The sequence below is a fragment of the Myotis daubentonii genome, chromosome 3 (assembly GCF_963259705.1).
Source record: "Myotis daubentonii chromosome 3, mMyoDau2.1, whole genome shotgun sequence".
NCBI lineage: Eukaryota > Metazoa > Chordata > Mammalia > Chiroptera > Vespertilionidae > Myotis > Myotis daubentonii.
In genome coordinates, this window is record NC_081842.1 from 152281248 (window position 1) to 152297917 (window position 16670).

At 45.1% G+C, this 16670-nt stretch overlaps 2 protein-coding genes and 1 pseudogene across 4 annotated transcripts in view; 2 read left to right on the forward strand and 1 right to left on the reverse strand.

Moving 5' to 3' along the window:
* The window catches only part of LOC132230848 (guanylate-binding protein 4-like), a 35618-nt gene extending 34034 nt beyond the window's left edge, over positions 1-1584 (forward strand). Inside the window, exon 12 of the mRNA XM_059688939.1 lies at positions 1084-1584. The gene's annotated coding sequence lies outside the window, so the exon portion shown is untranslated. The remainder of the gene's footprint in view (positions 1-1083) is intronic.
* Positions 1-16670, forward strand: part of LOC132230859 (guanylate-binding protein 6-like) — a 349236-nt gene that overhangs the window by 269353 nt on the left and 63213 nt on the right. The gene's annotated exons all lie outside the window — the stretch shown is intronic.
* LOC132230858 (guanylate-binding protein 5-like) overlaps positions 1-16670 on the reverse strand; it is a 153685-nt pseudogene that overhangs the window by 112686 nt on the left and 24329 nt on the right.

The window sequence follows — 16670 nt, forward strand, 5'->3', positions numbered from 1 at the left end:
TATTATTATCTATCTCTGGAAAAATATGAAATAAACTTCTATATTGGATACAACAGGAATGGGTGTTCAGAGTTGAGGTACAATGGGAGAAGATAACTAATCTTGCACTGTATATTCTGTGTCTGTTACATCTTGTATAAAGTATTACTTATTCAAACATAAATAGATGCAATTATTAGATAAAAACTGAAATAGAAATGCCTGGAATGACAACGTTCCCATGACAGGGTCAAAGTATTTATTGAAATGCCATAAGTCAGCTCAACAGGAAAACTCTATTTATTACAGCAGAAAACTAAATTTACAAGATGTTCAACTTAATCTTGTTCTTTTGGTCTCTCAATAAGGCCTTGCAAATCTAGTCACTAATTTATTTTCAGATATAAAGTCTACTGGGATGTCCACTGGAATGGTCTCCAAATTTATAAAGATGGGCAATTAGAAGAAAATAAATTTTTAAGATCAATTCAGACTTTCAGGAATTTTTTAAGCTGTGTAGGGCTTAAGACTCTTGTGCTTAGAATGAACAAACTGGTTGGAATTTCACACATTGTATGTGTTCTCTTAACACTGGGCATTTTAACACAGTCTTCCTTAAACACCCAGGCTTCCTTACCCCATAACTTTTATTTACAAACCTCTTTTCCTCCTACCATTTCTTATTTCCTGACTTTCTGAGAATGGATAAGGTGTCCTCCTTGGGCTCACATCATGCTATGATGTCTCTTCTGTCATATATATAATTGTAAAATATATAATTGCACTTTTATATAATTGTAAAATTGAAATGACCCATTTACAGCTCTCACCTTTACTGCCTCATGATATCTTCTACTTGATGTTTATCATCATGTATTTGGCCTCCACCAAAAAGCAAATCCTGTAAAGACCAGGTGTTCTAAAAATAAGGGTGAATATATGAGCTTCCATCAGCGGGGCCTCAGTTACCATTTCCTTACTATATTAACTGATTTCCAGGTTCTCAAAATAAAAGGCACAGTTTTAGGATTTAATATAGAAGACACTGACTGAGGCAGAAGGGCAGAAGGTCACCATCTAAACCACTTTCCTCTTCTCTTTTAGGAACTGGACAGTCTTTGTGCTCTGGATTTCTCAAACTTCTCTCCCATGATAATCACCCAGCAATGAAGCCACCATCTTTGTCTCACAGTGAAATTCCAATGTTTAAAATGATTAACAAAGAGAATATATTTGCCAATGATACATCTGAAAAGGGGTTAATATCCAAAACCTATAAAGAATTATACAACTCAACACCAAAAAACAAACAATGGACTAAGGACCTGAATAGACATTTTTCCAAAGAGGACATACAGATGGCCAATGGACATATGAAAATATTTTCAACATCACTAGTCATCAGAGAAATGCAAATTAAAACCATAGTGAGATATCACCTCATACCTTTTTGAAAAAATCTATCATTAATAAATAAACATGGGGGGAAAGGAGGACCTATATAATACTTTCAACAATAAAGATTTTTCAAAAAGTTAATGACATTAAAATAAACAAATAAAAAAACAAGCAAAATGAGATTCAGAATGATGGTTGCTCTTGGGGTGGAGGGTGAAAAAGGGTTATGTTTGGGAGGGGGCACGTGGAAAGTTTCTGGGGGTGGGTGGCAAGGTTTGGCCTTCAGATACGGGTGTTAGCTTTATTATGTATCAACAATCTGTGCCTTTGTTTTATGTGACATTCTTTATTTGCATTGTTTTGACAATAAAAAATGTTTTTAAAATAAAAACAAACAAAAAGTATTGCTGAGGATGTAGAGAAAGAAAACCCTGTGTATTTTTGTTGGGGAAGCAGATTGGTGCAGCCACTGTGGAAATTGCCTTTCAGAGTTTTCTTGTATTTCATTGAGCTTTGTCAGAAAAGCAGTCTTGAATTCTCTGTCATTTAAATCTCAGTCTTTCATGTTTTTAATTTTATTTTCTGGTGTGAGGGAGAGTATGCGAGGGTGTGAGTTTTGGGCGAGCATCTGTCAGTGCAGGACCTCCGGGTGGGCAGTTCGGGTGCTCTGGTGCAGGAGCTGCAGACCAGAGCCCAGCGCTCTCCCACTGGCGCTTCTCTCCACTTGAGGTTGGAGAGTGCGCGATTTTGAAGGAGCCCCAGGGTCCTCCACAGGAGGTGGCAGCTGGAAGCAGACGTGCCTCAGCACCCCTAGGCCACAGACAGGCATGCAGGGCCCCACCACTGGGACCCAAAGCTCACAGACACACGCGGTCATGATAGTGACCCATCCCACCTAAAGCATGGCCTCAAGACAACCAGCCCCACTGCCTTGATTGGTGATGGGCAGGTCCTGCCCAGCCACGTGGGTGAGCAGTGCCTATTCCCAACCCCTCCACCCTGACCCCTTCACCAAGGAGCATTCAGCCACATCCCTCCTTCACAAGTGGAATGCCCAACCCACCCTGCCCGCTTGAGGGGGAGTGTGCCTGACCTGCCAGATGCACGCACCTACTGCCCCATCTAGGCCCACCCAACGGGAACCCCAGGAAGACTGTCCTCACCATCTTAATATAGGGCTACTGTGACCCAACAACCCCAGAAACATGGACCTTCTATCACTACCCATTGAGCATGACCTGGTGCCCGTGAACAACCAGCCCCACCACCTTGCAAATATCCAGTAGCCATGATCTGACAGCTTTTTAATTTAATTAGATGGAAAGTTTTTTTTTAATTTTGAAAAAGCTACTATTCATTTTTCTTGAGTTACTAATAAACTAGTATCATGAGAGGATAATCCCATATGTGAGTTAATGAATGAATAAAGTTGCTTTCTGCTTAGACAGACACAAAATATTAACTACAGTAAAAATTAAGAAAAATGCCAAATGTAGGGAATAAAAGTAAGATGAATGTTAAATGCAGAGCAAATAATATGTTAGATGCATATGAGAGTATATTTGTATGAATGTTAAAAGTTGAATAACCTATAGAATGTTAATAATATGAGCAACTTAAAATAAGTAAGGGAGCAAATTAAAATATTGAGATACGGTTACAAAGAGAAAATGTAAAATAGAGTGCTATCTATGATGCACATGGAAATACTAATAATAGCCTTATGTTATTCCGAATATGGAATGGAGATCCTGACCCGATGCTTGACCTGGATAGATTGAATGACATTAGTGTGGGTGAAAATTTCCCCAATTATCACTATGTTGTTTTTTTTTTCTTTCTTCCTTTATTGACTAAAGTTTTACATGTCTCCTTTTTCCACAATTGACCTACCCTCCCCAGCCATTCCCACCCCGGGCAAGCCCCACCGCCCAGTGTCTGTGTCCATTGGTTATGCTAATATGCATGCATACAAGTCCTTTGGTTGCTGTCTAATTCACCTCCCACCATTTGTCTCTGAATCTATTCTTGTTCATCAAATTATGTTGGTCATTATATCACACATATTGCCGGGAGCCGGTCCATCCTTGCTGTTTCAAGGGACCTGGCATATATGGCATACGGTTCTTAATATGCTTGCTCACCTTCTTGGTGCTGTGTTTTAACCAAGGTCACCTCTCCGAGAAAGGTTGTTTCCCCAGGTAGGAATTTTTCCCTGAAGTCAGGGAGGGGATGAAACTCCTTAACTAAGTGCCAGGCGGGTAGTTAATCACTACAAACAATCATGCTTAAGCTACATAATCTTTACTCCCTGGAATGGAGATAAGAAACTCCCTAACCTTTGTAATAGAGATTGATAGGATTGAATCAACTGGTATAAATACAGATGTAACCAGACAGAGAGACAGAACCTCAGACACAGAACTTAGGAGGAGATAGAATTTAGAACACAGAACTTAGGAGACAGGACTTAGAAGACAGGACCAAAAGAGACAGAGCCTAGGCACAGAACCTACACAGAATGTTCTCTAGAGACAGAAGAACTTCGCTGGAGAGAGCATGCCAGAGGATCCTGGACAGGGACTGGCCTCAGAGCCTGGAGGCGGAGCCTGGCGAGAGAGCATGGCAGGGGATCCTGGACTGAACCTGACTGTGGAGATTGGCAGGAGAGCCTGACTAGAACCTGGTGACCCAACCTGGCTGGAGATCTCAGACTGAACCTGGCTGGAGAACCTAGCAAGGGAACATGGCTACAGAACCTGGCTGGAGATCCTAAGCAGAACCTCTCTGGAGATCCAGACCAGAACTTGGCTGGAGATCCTGGCTGGAGATCCTGGCTAGGCTGCTGATCAACTGAACACTGTCTCCGTGTCCTTCCTTCTTCGCCGACTCCGTCCACACCTTTGGGAACCCCTGGACCTGTTGGGGTTGGACCCCGGCAACATATGAGTGAGATCATGTGATATTTATCTTTTTCCAACTGGCTCATTTCACTTAGCATAATGCTTTCCAGTTACATCCACATTGTTGCAAATGGTAAAAGTTCCTTCTTTTTTTACAGCAGCATAGTATTCCATTGTGTAGATGTACCACTGTTTTTTAATCCACTCATCTGATGATGGGCATTTAGGCTGATTCCAAATCTTAGCTATTGTAAATTGTGCTGCTATAAACATAGGGGTGCATATATCCTTTCTTTTTTTTGTTTTTTAAGTATATTTTATTGATTTTTTACACAGAGGAAGGGAGAGAGATAGAGTTAGAAACATCGATGAGAGAGAAACATCGAGCAGCTGCCGCCTGCACATCTCCTACTGGGGATGTGCAGCAACCCAGGTACATGCCCTTGACCAGAATTGAACCTGGGACCCTTCAGTCCGCAGGCCAATGCTCTATCCACTGAGCCAAACCGGTTTCGGCTTATATATATCCTTTCTTATTGGTGTTTCTGGTTTCTTGGGATATAGTCTTAGAAATGGGATTACTGTGTTAAATGGGGGTTTCATTTTTAACTTTTGAGGAAATTTCATACTGTCTTCCACAGTGGATGCATCAGTCTGCATTCCCCCCAGCAGTGCAGGAGGATTCCTTTTTCTCCATATCCTCTTCAGCACTGGTTGTTTGTTGCTTTGTTGATGATAGCCATTCTGACAGGTGTGAGATGGTATCTCATTGTTGTTTTGATTTGCATCTCTTGGATGATTAGTGACTTTGAGCATGTTTTCATAAGCCTCTGGGCCTTCTATATGCCCTCTTTTGAAAAGTGTCAATTTAGATCCTTTACCCATTTGTTAATTGGATTATTTATCTTCCTTCTGTTAAGTTGTATTAGTTCTCTGTAAATTTTGGAGATTAAACCCTTATTGGAAATATAATTGCCAAATATGTTCTCCCATGCATTGGGCTTTCTTGTTGTCTTATTGATGGTTTCTTTTGCTGTACAAAAACTTTTTATTTTGATGTAGTAGGCAATTTCTGACACTGGTATTCAATGATCTCTGCCTCCTGTTATTCATACCCTTGAGCAGCTGCCTTGAGTGTGAACTGCTAGTGAATTGCTTCTAATAAACATCAATATTATGATACATTAATTCCATGACTAGGTAACATTTAGTTATGCAAATGATTTCCATCTGCATAGCATACTCTCTTGCAGCCTTTTTTTCTTTCTCCAACTCCTTCTCACTCTCCCTCCCCCTCCCCTTCTCCTCATCCTCCTCTCCCTCTCCTTCTTTCTCTCTCTGCCTACCCCACCCTTCTCTGTTTCTTGGCTTGCTCACATGGATGAAGCTAGTTAGAGGATGATCTTCAGAGAATTCAGACCTTCCTTCCAACAGCCCATAATGAAATGAACCTTGAGGATAACCACATTAGTGACCGTGGGAAGTGGATCCTTCCCCAGGTGAGCCTTGAGATGACTACAGGACAAACTTTAAAAAATTATTCAGGGTTTATATATGTAAGCTTGAAAGTGAAAGTAGGGCAGGGCTACTTTGAAATAGGATTAATGCCAGGATAATTAGCTGCTTATTCTACTGACAAATAATGTATATTGTTTATATCAGGGAATCAAAAGTGTAAGGACAAGAAAAATGCCTTTTTTTCTGTAACCTTCTGAAAGCTATGAGACGCATATGGCAATTAAACCCCAAGATTATAAGGTCCTCTGATTCAAAGAGCCCCTCTGTTCAAACTGCAGGACAAGGTAAGTGACTCTCAAGGCTACATTCTCACATACCCCTCCTTCCTGTTGTCTTCAGAACTCAGGGATAATTCTCACCAAGGCATTTCTAGTTAGAAGAAAGTTCCATTTCCTCCTCTCCTTCAAGCAAGCCTCTTTTGAACTCTTCATAACTTTTGCTCTAAGTATGTGTTAAAGGCTTAGGAAAAATACTGATAAGACACTTCCCTAGGACATCTGCCTGGACTGTCTCCTGAAAAACAAACAAACTAGCCCTGGCTGCTTTGGCTTAGTGCATAGAGAGTTGGCTTGTGGACAGAAGGGTCCTGGGTTTGATTCTGGTTAAAGGCAAGTACCTAGATTATAAGCTCCTCCCCAGCCTGGGCCTGGTTAAGGCTCATGCAGGAGGCAACCAATCAATGTGTCTCTCTCATATTGATGTTTCTCTCTCTCTCTCTCCCTCTCTCTCTAGGAAAAAAAAAGTTAAAAATAAACAAACTACAACCTCCATATCGTCTGTTCCACTTCTCCTCCCTTCCTTGTCACCTAGCAATAACAGCCATTACTCTTTATTTATTAATTTATTTTTTAATTAAATCTTTATTATCCAGATTATTACAGGTGTTCCTCTTTTTTTCCCCCCATAGCTCTCCTCCACCCAGTTCCCACCCTACCTTCTGCCCTTACCACTCCCACTGTCCTCATCCATAGGTGTACCGATTTTGGTCCAGTCTCTTCGTGCACCCCCACACCCCTTTCTCCCCAGGAATTGTCAGTCCACTCCCTTTCCATGCCCCTGGTTCTATTATATTCACCAGTTTACTCTGTTCATCATATTTTTTATTCACTTGATTTTTAGGATCACTTGTTGATAGATATGTATTTGCTGTTCATAATTTTTATCTTTACCTTTTTCTTCATCCTCTTCTTAAAGAATACCTTTCAGCATTTCATATAATACTGGTTTGGTGGTGATGAACTCCTTTAGCTTTTTCTTATCTGTGAAGCTCTTTATCTGACCTTCTATTCTGAATGATAGCTTTGCTGGATAAAGTAATCTTGGTTGTAGGTTCTTGCTATTCATCACTTTGAATATTTCTTGCCACTCTCTTCTGGCCTGCATAGTTTCTGTTGAGAAATCAGCTGACAGTCATATGGGTACTCCCTTGTAGGTAACTGACTTTTTTTCTCTTGCTGCTTTTAAGATTCTCTCTTTTTCTTTTGCTCTTGGCATTTTAATTATGATGTGTCTTGGTGTGGTCCTCTTTGGATTCCTTTTGTTTGGGGGTTTCTGAGCTTCCTGGACTTGTAAGTCTATTTCTTTCACTGGGTAGGGGAAGTTTTCTGTCACTATTTCTTCAAATAGGTTTTCAATATCTTGCCCTCTCTCTTCTTCTGGCACCCTATAATTCTGATGTTGGTACACTTGAAGTTGTCCCAGAGGCTCCTTACACTATCTTTATATTTTTGGATTCTTTTTTCTTTTTGCTTTTCCAGCTGGGTATTTTTTTTTCTTCATATTTCAAATCTTTGACTTGATTCTTGGGATCCTCTTGTCTGCTGTTGGATCTCTGTATATTATTCTTTATTTCAGTCAGTGTATGTTTAATTTCTAGTTGGTCTTTTTGTCATATCCTCCAGGGTCTCACTAAATTTATCAGTGGTTTCCATAAAATTTTTGAAAAACCTTAAAAGTGTGGTTTGGAACTCTATATCCAGTCATTTGCTTTCCTCCATTTCTGTCATTTGTGACCTGTTTCTTTGTCTCCGCATTTTTTATGCTTCCCTTTGTTGGTAGAATGGCTTTGTGTGCTACGTTTCCTATAGGGCCCAGTGGCTCAGCCTCCCCAATTACCTGAGGTGGACACTCTTGGTGCACCCCCTTGTGGGCTTTGTGCACAGTCTTGTTGTAGTTAAGCCTTGATTGTTGTTGGTATCAATGGGAGGAATTGACCTCCAGGCCCATTGGCTGTAAGAATCAGCTGTGTCTGCAGTGGGAGAACTTCAGTGCTGAAGACACCCTTCTGGGGCAAGACTTGCTTCAGTAGGGCTTTGGTGCTCACTGAGTTTGCCCCCTGAGTGTGTTCCTTATGGATCTGAGGAGTTGTAATCTGGATGGCCCCACTCTGACCACTGTGTACACTGGCTCTTGGTTCTAAGGAGGTGCTAATTTAGCCTCTGCCTAAGGCTACCCAGCAGGAGCTACGAAGAGATCTGCAGATTCCTCTTCCTTTTTTGGGGGGTTTGGAGGTGCCCAGATGAGGCCCAGCTGTGAAGCAATGCAAGCTGCTGTGGGGCCTTGTGTCTTCTCTTGGAAGTTCTGGGTCTGTCTGGCCCAGCTGCAGTTTATTAGGTACTTTTCAGATTGCAAAGGGCCAGGGCATTCATATGCAAAAGCTTCTGCCACAGCCTGGGTGGGGCAGGGTCTCAGGGAATCAAAGGGAGAAGCAAGCAGCTATGGCTGATCCTCAGCCTTGCCCTAAGGGGCCATGCATCTCAGTGTCCCGGTAATTGCTGCAAGCACCTCTGAGGGAAAGCTGCCCTCAAGTTCTGAGTTCTGCCTTCTGCCAGACAGTCCAGTTTCTCCCCGTATGAGTCCTGGGTCCCCAGAGACCTCCCGGAACTGGAGTTCAGAGCAGTCGGGAGCTTGTGACTCCCTCCTGAATTCAAAAAGCCGCGTCCTCAGGTACCCGCGGCATCCTCAGGTGCCCGCCCCTTTCTGAGCATGCTGGAACCTCCGTACCTCTGCACTTTACTTTCGCAGCTCCTCTGAGTCTCAGTGTGCTTTTCTCTTTCCTTCTAGTTGTAGAATTTCCACTCAGCCAGCCTTCCTGTAGTTCTGGATGATGTCCATTTTGTCTTTTCATTGTATTTTTGAAGTTGTTGTGGGAGGCAGCAATTTCCGGTGTTTACCTATGCCACCATCTTGGTTTCTCTCCCAGCCATTACTCTTTAAAAGGGAAGCCATGTTTTGTTTCTTGCCCATGTATTGATTAGCAATACACCAGGCCTTTCCCTTCTTAGAAAGTAAAATAAACTTCCTCTCTGCATCTCTTCTTTCAGTTGTGAATTTTTTCACAGCTTAGGTCACTGGCTAAACCCTAACAAAAAGTGATTCTGAGACAGTTGAATTTTTGTGTGAATTGTGTATAATGTAAGGGTAAATTAAGGTGAATTGTTTATATGTATAAGCTGGTAAAAGCCCATTTTCCATTTCCTTTATAGAGTGCTTCTTTGGAACAAGTGGCCAAGAGTTTTACCTCTAAAATAATGAATGTCAATAAAACTCTACAGGGGCTAAATAATACCATTGGCAGCTTTACAACCCAGAGCTGTCTCCAAGGTCCTGGGATCCATTCTTTTTTTTTTTTTCTTTTAACTCATCATATTCTTTTTTATTATTATTATTCAAGATTTGGGGATGGAGTATAAGGTTTAGTTGTGGAATGAAGCAAACTAACATTTGTCTAGTACATAATGCTCTGAAAGCTTGATTCAAAAGGTAAATGCACATCAATGAACATACACAGTCACATTTAACAGCATGGCCCCTGCTTTATTAAAAAATGTTCAAGTAACTGGGTTTATACTTTAAACTTTCAGTTCAAACATATGGAAAATTCCTGTTACTTCAAGTGCACTGCTATATAAACAGGACTCAAATAATTCTTTGTGTCTAATCTTCCTCTATCTTGTCTTGCTGTCTACTCCTAGTTGCACTGCAGACAACATAAAGACATATTTTTGGAATACACTGCAGTGCTTTTAGCACTGCTCTGCCTACGTAAAAACAAATAACAGGAGCCTCTGGGATTGGATGGGAAATGCCTCCAATAGGCAGACTGGTTGTTCTATGGGTCGATCAAATTATTCTTGGCAGAAAGCCAAGTAAATAGAAAACAGACTGAAAGAAGCTGATCTACAATTCTATGGCCATACCTTCTTAAAAATGTTGTGTATTTAACCAATCATTACACTGGTCTCTATGTCTCTGCCCTCTGCTAAAAATAAGAATAAATTATGCTACCAGAAATAAGAGGATATTTTAAATGACATAAGTATTTTCTCTAAAAAAAAGATTCACGCCACTCATTCACAGCAATGTTAAAGCAACTGTAACTCGGTATGATATAATATATTATATCATATAGAGACACTGGCTGCTTTAGAAAACATTTAAAGCTCAGTTAAAACTACAACTAGATCAAACTTTTAGATATTAAGATCTCTATTTCCTTTTAGCACATCCCGTTATCTCCTGCTACTTTGACAGGCTATTACAACTTACAAGGACTTTTAAGTAGGGACTTTGAGAATTATCTGACAACATACAGCTAAAGGCCAACTACCCCCAAAACGTGTACTGTACTTTTTCAAAGCCTTGGCAGAATTTAACATGGGGACAGTCTAATATGTAACAACCGGGTACATGAAATCCGTGCATGGGAAGGGAGGGGTTCCTCTCAGCCCGGCCTGTACCCTGTCCAATCTGGGACCTCTCAGAGGACGTCTGACTGCCGGATTAGGCCTGATCCCTGAGGAAGATCAGACATGTCTCTTAAAATCTGGAACCTCTGGCTCCTAACTGCTCGCCTGCCTGCCTGGTCACCCCTAACCAACTCTGGCTGCCTGATCACCCCTAACTGCTCCCCTGCTGGCCTGATCACCCCTAACCACTTCTGCCTCATTCCGCACCCAGGACCCAGAATTCCCTCCTCTGGCCGGCCACAGGCACCTTAGACCAGTGGTCAGTGGCTTCACCCAGGCTGCAGCTACAAGTGCCAGGGCCATGGGGCAGGTAGCTTTTCTCCCTCTCTTGGGCTGCAGCCGCAGGCGCTGGTGCCAGGGACCTATGGGCAGGTGGCTTTGACAGGACCCGCTTTGTCAGTAAGGACATCTGGAAGACTTCTGGTCTATTTAGCATATTATCCTTTTATTAGTATAGATGCATTCCACACTTTTGTTTTTCATCAGCAGTCCAAGCATAAAGATCCTAAAAGTATTTTACGGTCAGCAAAATCGAATTCTTTTCAAGCGACTGGATGATTCCATTTTAGCCTTCCTAAAACAGCTGACAGTTTACACCAACTACCAGCGACCTGGGGTCAATCTGGAGAACTGAGACCTGAGAGGAGGCAGCTGACAGGGGCAAGTCCTTCATGAGCCAAGTAAGGGCAGATCCTACAGGAGCACATACTCTAATTTTTGCCATCTCCCGTGTCCATGGTGTGGCCCAGATAGTGACTGGTCTTCAGTTGATCTTGTGGCCAAAATCGGAGTCAGGTTTCAAACATGTTTTCCCTGCCTGCCACCAACAGTGAATGCTTCCCTAGGATCCTAGAGGGTGGAAACCAGCTAGGAGCAGGTGCAGGGAGACAGCAGCCCTTTCCAAGGCCGCTTTGTTTGCCGGACTTCCATCCCGGAAAGTGCTATCAGACCAGGTGCCTTCATGTCCACCCATGTCCACTTTGCTCGGGGCCACGCGGGGCTGGTACCATAAAAGACCCCACTGCCTACAGAAGAGGCGGCGCCCACACAAGTCAGGGGTCTCACCCAGTTTCTCCCACGGGGAGAGGTGCCAAGTGAGGACGCCCTTGGGGGTGGCAGCGCAAACCTTCGCTGCTGGGAGGAGGGGGAGTCCCTTCTGCTTCTCCATGAAACCCCACAAGCGCTCCCGGGCAAACTGTGCCGCCTCCTGCCCCCCAAGTCCATCACACACGCAAAAAAGGCCACCGGGGAGCAGCAGTGGGTAGCAGCCACCTGGAGCTGGTGAGGACCCCGCCTTTGGGGCGGATCGCCAGCCTCTCAGGCTGCTGCCTGGCCTGCCCCTGAAACCTCGCTGCGAGGAAGAGCCAGCTGCAGGGCGATGGTTGCGAGGGCGACCGCTGAGCGAGGGCTTGTCTTCAGCGGTTGCAGGCTCCACCAGATGACAGTGACGTCCTCCATGTATTCCTCCTGCCCTGGTCAGGGAAGATGCTCACGCCCAGCGAGTCCAGCCCCCCGATGGCCGCCTGCTGGCCCAGATCCTGCAGCTCCTATTTAGTCCTCTGAATCCTCCATCCCCCACGACCTTGGTGCTTAAAAAGGAGGGGGCAGCCCCGTGTGGAGCAGGGCGCCCCCCAGAGCTTGTCCCTGAGGGCTGGGCAGGAGCGCTCTCTGGGCTCCATTCTTCATGAAACTTGCTTGTCATTGGTTAGTTCAAAGAAATCCTGGGCGTGGCCAGCAGGGGCCTGGGCTTCCAGGAAGAAGGCACTCTTCTGAGCACATGGCCTCTGCCCCAACATGGAGGATCCAGGGTAAGATGGAGGGCATAGCCCTCGCCCTTTCAGTGAGTTCCCACCAAGCTAGAGTTCCAGGCTCCCCGAGCCCTCCAGAGCTTACACTCAGTTCTATCCTGGCTGTAAACATTTCTTCTCAGGAGGATAACAGAAGTTTGATTTTTCTTTCAGATGAAGGCAACTAACCGAACAACCGCTACCTCAGTTTCCAAGTGAGCAAGAGTGAACTCTGTGAAAGAAGTGACAAAGTTCAGGATGTAACAGGAAATTGTGCTGTACAGGCATGTTATGGGGAAACAGGATATTCTTAATCCTAAGAAAACATATCATCTGTTGTGCCCAGATTTCAAAGTTCCCAAGACCCCCAGGGAGCCAGTCAGTCCGATGCAAAAGCAAAGAGTCTTTAATGCAAGCTGGGTTGCGCTCCCCGTTCACCAGACCCACCGACACAGCGGAAAGTCCAGTGGCCGAGAGAGCGAGGCCTGATGGGACAGGGGGTTTTAAAGGGGGGTGGAGTGAGGGCAGGAGAGGGGACTGTGTGCCCCGCCGATTGGCCAGGCGCAAGTCGGTACAGGATGTGGTCATAGTGATGGCGTGCATTTCCCTTGATTATTATTGGTTAGTCCAGAGAAATCCTGGGTGTGGCTAGCAGTGGCTTTTTCTGGTGAAGAAGCACATGGCTCTGTCCCAAAATGGAGAACCCATGGCAAGATGGAGGGCACAGTCCTCGCCCTGCTCCCGCTGCTGCCGCTCGAACACGCCGCAAGGCAGGATGGCCCTCCCGCACAGCACCCGCAGCCGGCCTGCGGGCGGACCGGGACTCCCGCAGTGGCATGTCTGGGCGGCACAGGCCCAGCACACGGGGTGTGGCCGGTGGAGCGGCCCAGCTCTGGAGGAGCGGCATCCGCTCGGAGCAGGCCCGGCCCACGGGGCGGTGCACTGCAGCATGGCAGCCTCCCCGGGCTAGGGCACGCGCCCCACTCCGCTGCTGCCGCTGCTGCACTGGGGCCGGGGTCCATGCGGCCCGCGTGGGTCTGGTGGGGGGGGTGCAGTGGGCGGGTGGCAGCCTGCGCCGGGCTCCCGCAGTGGGCCGGGGATCCAATGCCCCCCTTATGGGGCCTGGCGGCCAGCCCACACAGGCCCCGGCCCCCCCCCCAACCGGGCCCCGAGGGCCACACGGACCCCTGGCCCCAGCGCGGGCAAGCGGGGAACCGACCACGGGGGAAGGGAGGAAAGAGCCAGGCGGTGAGGCCTTCCGCTCCCACTACCTCCCCCATGGTCGGTCGATGCCCAGCCCCACCCCTCGGCCCGCCGCTGGCCACCACACAGTCGGTCCGGACACTCGGACCCGCTCCGGGGAGGCCAGGCCCTACGGCGGGCGCAGAGGGATTCCAGAGCCCAGTGGCCAGACTCCTCACCCTACCCTCACCCCCCCCCTCACCCCCCCCACCCCCCCCCCCGCACCGCCCGGAGAGGCGGGCGGTGCGCCTTTCATCATCTACCTACTAAAAGGTGTGTAGTGTAAAAGGATCTCATCTGCTTTGATATTGAAGCAGAATTTTTTAAAAAATACATTTTATTGATTTTTTTACAGAGAGGAAGGGAGAAGGATAGAGAGTTAGAAACATCCATGAGAGAGAAACATGGATCAGCTGCCTCCTGCACAACCCCTACAGGGGGTGTGCCAGCAACCAAGGTACATGCCCTTGACCTGAATCAAACCTGGGACCCTTCAGTCTGCAGGCCAACATTCTATTCACTGAGCCAAACCAGCCAGGGCTGAAGCAGAATGTTTGGACTCATCAGGGTGTCCCAGAGTTGAATAATGAATCTACAGACAGAAGGTGGTATAGCCAAGGTGGGAGTTTATTAAAAAACAAGTACAGACTCCCATGAGGGGACAAGGAAGAGTCCCACTGAGTTTCTTTCTCTACAGCTTATAAAGGCTGTAGATTTTTGTGCCTTGATATCCCCTCTGATTGGTCACTATTTTAGACTGGTTACTATAGTAACTCCTGAGCTCAAAGGTCCAACCTCAGATAGGATCTGTGAGGTCCCCCCCACCCCCCCTCCTTGTTTTTCTATTCCCTTTGTGGTTTCTTCCTCTCCTTCTGGATGAAGGGCTTCCTTCTCTTTATTTTGTAAATATGGACCTTTTGCTGTTCCCAGCTCCCTCATTCTATGGAAATATACCTTCTGCGGCTGGGCAGCCCTGTGTTTCTTCCACAGTCCCCTTAATTTCTAAAATTTCCTAAAACCTGTCTTTTTCACTGTTAGGTCAGAGAGAGCCCAGGATAGGATACATGCAGACATGTGATGAGATAATGGACTCTCCCTGGAATTTCAAACAGATTAGCATGTCAGATACAGGTACTGGCCCCTCCATGGAATCCACATGACCCCCACACAGATAATAACTCCTTCCTGAATACCCTGCGGACCCCCTGTGGCGGGAACTTCTTCCTCAGTTCCTGTTCCCACCCCTCACCCAACTGCAGTATAAAACAAAGTGCCTCCCTCCTTGTGGGCTCAAATCCACTGGCCCTGTCTTTGGGGGTCTGTGGGTCGCCAGGGGATGCAGAATAAAACCTTTCCTTTTCTTTCTTTTACTCAGCTCTCTTTATTTCCTCCACCTCCTGAGCCACCTAACATTCACCCCTAAAATTTCCTGTTTCAGTCTGGAAGTAATGTGAAATTTTATCTAACTTTCTAGACACTTTCAGTCTAGCTATAGGGACATACTCAGTATTGTTTACTTAGTAGTAAAAGAGACTTCTTTCTTTTTTACATTGCTATGGAAAGGAATTTCTCTATTGATAAGACTTTTAATTCACTAAGAACATGAAAACATAAATTTCCTGCCTACACTCTGAAAACCTTTGCAGATGAACAAAGCTATTGTCTATAGATAGATTTGGACATGTTTCTTGAGAATAATTTAATGTTTGATAGGCATAAAATTGGTCTATTTATGTCAATAACAAACAGATTAGAGTCTTGAACATTATATACACTGATATTAACAACATTCCAAATTCATTGATGTTATTGTATTTATTTTCTATTTTTCTGTGTACTGTGAACCTCTTTAATGATTGTGAGTTATTTTACAATAATTGAAAAATAAATACACTAAATAAAATAGCTTATCTTTTAAAACACAAAAGTTATTTATCAGGAAACATTTTCTGTTACATATTGTGTATTTTCATTTATTATTCATTCATTATTTTAGACAAGTATTTGGTAATCAATGATGATATATAAAGTCTGTCATATATTAATGTGCCAATGTGCACAGATGAGTTATTATATTAAAGTATAACAGATAGGAAAGGAGGCTTGAAATAAGAAATTTTACGTTCCCTTGGTGTGGACAGAAAGCAAGGGCAATTGATAAAGTTGCAGTGTCCAATAGAAGTATTTTATCCTGGAGAGCAAATAAGGAGATAAGGCTCAGGAGAATAGCAGTATGGAGCTGGAGAAAATTATTTTATCCAGGAAGTAGTTAAATTTAAAATAATGCAGGAAAAACACTGTGCTGTGTATGTTTGCATGCTGACTCTAGTTGCAGCCTCTGGGGGGAGAGAGGGGGTAGGCATGTGAATTGATAAAATCTATATATTAAAAGCCTAAGTGACCAGAACAACCACAATGACCAGTTGCTTGGTACACACTGACTGTTAGGTCAGAGAGAGCCCAGAATTGGATACATGCAGACATGTGACGAGATAATGGGCTCCCCCTGGCATGTCTAACAGATCAGCATGCCAAACACAGATACTGACTCATTCCTGAATACCTGGCTGACCGCCTGCAGCTGAAACTTCCTCATCTGAATACCTCAGCTCATGTCCCTGCCCCTCATCCAACCGCAGTATAAAAAAAAGCGCCCTCCTCCCTGTTGGCGTGAATCCACGTGCCCTGTCCTTGAGGGTACGTGGGTCTCATGGGGATGCAGAAATAAACCTTTTCCTTTCCTTTCTTTTCTGATTCACTGGACTCTCTATTTCTTGTGCCGCCTCCTGAGCCACCTAACCTAACACTGACCACCAGGGGACAGATTCTCAGTGCAGGAGATGCCCCCTTGGGGTCAGTATGCTCCAACAGCCAACCTCCTGTGGCTGGTCAACATCCCCTGGTCACTCCTCATGCCAGCCATCCTTCCATGGTCTCTCCCCCCCAACTGGCAGGCCCCAGCTGGCAGCTGGAAGGAAGGCCCCTAACAGACCTGATCGCTGGCCAGGCCTAGGGACCCCACCAATGCATGGATTTTGTACACCAGGCCTCTATTCTAGAATAATACCTTGCACTTGGTGATTTAGTACAGGGAG